We start from the raw sequence: 3,702 nt of genomic DNA on the forward strand, positions 1-3,702 counted from the left end.
GCACATGTGTGTCAGGGCAGCAAAAGCACAGGTAGTCTAGACCCTAGCTAACCACCATATAGTGTTCACCATAAATATCCAGACTAGCCACCTGCCCCCTGAAAGGTCTGAGCATGGTCCTGATGAACACTATAGCACATTACACGTGTAAACTGGTCAAGACCTAGTAAATATGACAATGATATTCAACTTTCCTGTAGTCCATTTTACAAACAACTTACCAAGAAAGTCTCAACAGTCCTCCTCCAGCGCCAACTTTTATCTGTTTAGTTTTTTTCCTGCATTCTTTCTCTACTTTCTGATTTGCATGCAAGGAGAGCAAATGAAACAAAGTGGAGAAAAAGCAGTGGAGAGAGAGAGAGAGAGAGAGAGAGCTAGCTCACCTGAGATACTGCATTGTTTTATTTATGAAGGCTCTGCCAGCTCACGATGGAGACAAATTACCTTTTAACAATGTGAAATAGAATTTTGTTTACAAGGCTACGCTTCCCCTTGGTTTTTCAAATGAGATTTCTCACAGCCTCCCCATTTATATCTCAGATCATTATCATCTCAATCTTTCAAAACCAATCAGTTTGAAGAAAGGAATGGGGAAGAAGAAGAATGAATCTCTGTCCATAAAATGGAGCCATTAGGTGTATTTATGAATTTCATGCCACAGTCCAATGCCAGCCCATTCCCTTCACGTAGTTTATTTGCATGTGGGGCTATTTGTCCACGGCTTTATTTAAAGCCTAAATTCTTGGCCGTATAATTAAATCAATTGCTGATTTACAGTAGGTCAATCGCTCTGTTGGTTCAGTGAGAATGTTTACGCTGTATCGGAGGTGTTAAAACAACGGACGCAACTTGTCCTTACAATATAGCATAACCACTTGGAGTATAGTCTGCCGCTTTGAGGTAGTCTTCAACTTTTTTACCAGGCCGAACAGGAATATTTGGGGTCTTTAACCGCCATCTGGACCGGGACAGAAGGGTAAGAGGAGCTGAGCCTGCAGCAATTTTGGTTTGCTTGGTAGTCGGACAACAAATCCCCCAACTACATCACAACCATAACCCAATATGAGAGAAACCTTTCACCCACTCCTACCTTGGCCTTGATTTTCAAACATCACCACCCCTGGATGGATACCTGCACATGACATTTAGGAGAAGTAAAGTCCCATTTTTATAGCACAAAAGCACATTTGCCTCATTCATAGTCAAAGCGAGACACAAATGCTTATGCTATTAGCTGAAACAACAGGTGTTCTGATATACAGTTTTTTTTATGCTCTCAAAAGCACCTTCTCTCTGCACTGTAAATCCTGAATTCCATTATTTGGTGCGCTCAACCATATTTTGTACATTAAAGTGATGGATGTCAAATGTAAAACTCCAAGGTTCGGCCTTGTTGTCTTCCCCTCCTGCCTTCCCTCTACGTATGCTACCTCTTCCGGATCAGCCTGGATCTATTTTGTGTTTCGCTTTCTTGCGCTTTCAAATACTCGTTATCGGTCTGGTATAATTGGTTGTCTTTTTGTGCTTGCCGCTTACATTCTGTCTACTCGCCCTCTCTCTCTATGTAATCCAACATAAAACATTGGTGAAAGTTTTTAGTCTTGTTGTCCTACTTCTAACAGCCCAAGACACTAACTACAGGTCATGGTTTTAGGCCAGCAGCTTGCCTTGTCTCTCCCTGGCACAGATCTCCTATGTGGGGCGGCCACGGCGATTGGACAGCCAGCGGCTAATCTTACCTCCCACCCAGGTCAGAAGTGTCACCTCAGGGCTCCTCAGTGAGACATGTTAACCTTTTGCTCTTTCGCTTCTTTCTACACCTCTGAGTCCCCCAGATACCCCGGAGCTGAGTTGACAGACTCTTGAGAGTCTACCGGGGTCCAACTGGAGTGTCTCAGTGGCCCAGGGCAGGCTGGTCAGCCAGAGCGCCCCAGGCCTTCCCACAGGAGCTTTCATTGGGGAAGAAGTAGAACTCTTCAGTTTCTCCTGTCCTGCCCAGTCACAACCAACCTTGTGAGGAAACCTCTCCTTTGCCCTGTCCACCGCCGCCATGTTTGTTTGTTTGCTATCTCTTTAACCCGTTCTCTGTCAGCTAGTTCACTCAGGGTCAGGTTTTGAGAGAGAAAACGGACAAATGGAATCTCGGCCATATCATATAAGATGGACGGGATTCTTACGGCACCAGGGCTCCCTTGAAAAAGACATTCAATGGGACTCACCTGGTGAAATAAAGGATAAGGAATAAGAAAAAAATCCCCATAGCCATAATAAAAACTAATTTTATTGTTTGAAAATATTTTTGATAAAAGGTATCTGGTGAGACTTCTACCAGTCTTTCTGAGTATGGAGAAATCCCGCTGTGTTTCACCATAGCTGTGGGGTAATCACTGTAGTGTAGCCAAACTGACTGTGCTGAATAGAAGATCTGAGATGGGAGAGAGGTAGCAAAGAGAATAGAGCCCCCGCTCCCCCCCCCCCCCAGTCAATGTAATACAATATTGCTGATATACAATCTGAAAACCTGGGTTTTCGTTTTCATTCCCTACCACTCGAGTCAGCAGGGAGGAGAGGTGACAGAAAGTATATTGGGGTCGTCAAACCTCGCTGAGAAAATATAGCACACGTGGCATGTTACCCTCTCCACTATGATTGATATGTTGTTGACCTGTACTGCTCCCCCTCTGTCTCGCGAGTCCACACACCCACACACACTCCTCTCAGCCTATGTGGAGAATATCCAGAGCCCAAGGATAGATGCAGGTAATTCCCAAATAAAGGAAACACTAACATAAAGTGTCTTAATAATAGGGCTTTGGGCCATCACAAACCCCCAGAATGGATTCTACAAGTGTCCAGAACTCTAGGACAGAATCCAAGAGAAATCCCATAATTTGGTAGTGTAAAAAAGCTGTCTCGGGCGCCGCTCCAGAATCTCCCATAAGTGTTCAATTGGGTTGAGATCTGGTGTCTGAGACAGCAATGGAAAATGGTTAACATCGGTTTTTATGCTCATCAAACCATTCAGCGACCACTTGTGCCCTGTGGATAGGGGCATTGTCATCCACACCCATCAGGACATAAAGGATTCACCATAGGTTGAAGGTGATTACCCAGAATGGCTGTTTATTTACTGGCATTTACCTAGCCCTCTAAGGGGTTGAAGTGGACCTAACCCATACCAGGAAAATGCTCCCCACACCATAACAGAGCCGCCAGATCCCACATACCTGTACATGAACCACTCACTAATTAAGTTGTTTTGACATGTTCCTGCACAGAGGTTATTGAAATTCGATATTGCCAGATGAATCTCTTTGGGAATTTTTCTACTAATTGATCTCAATGAAATGCAGCTGTTGAGGAAAATAAAAATGTAATAACATTTGGTACGATGGTACATTTGCTCGACATCCCACATTATTCGTGAACAATTTAACAGACTGTAATTGATATGTGTAAGCAGCATCTGGAGTCAGAACATCATAACACTTGTTTTCATTTTGTTTTCAGACTAAAAGAGACACACATTTGTCTGGAGTGTTGCTCATTTTGTTAGTAAACATATTTTCATATTCACACTGGTTTATCTTGCCTGTACAGTATTTGGAATAATACTTTTTGTTGTTGTTATTCAATATTTGTTTGATCAGCATAGATGAGCAAACAGTCTAGGAGTTTGTCCCAAACGGCACCCTATTCCTT

The sequence above is a fragment of the Salmo trutta genome, chromosome 11, assembly GCF_901001165.1.
Source record: "Salmo trutta chromosome 11, fSalTru1.1, whole genome shotgun sequence".
NCBI classification, from domain to species: Eukaryota; Metazoa; Chordata; class Actinopteri; order Salmoniformes; family Salmonidae; genus Salmo; species Salmo trutta.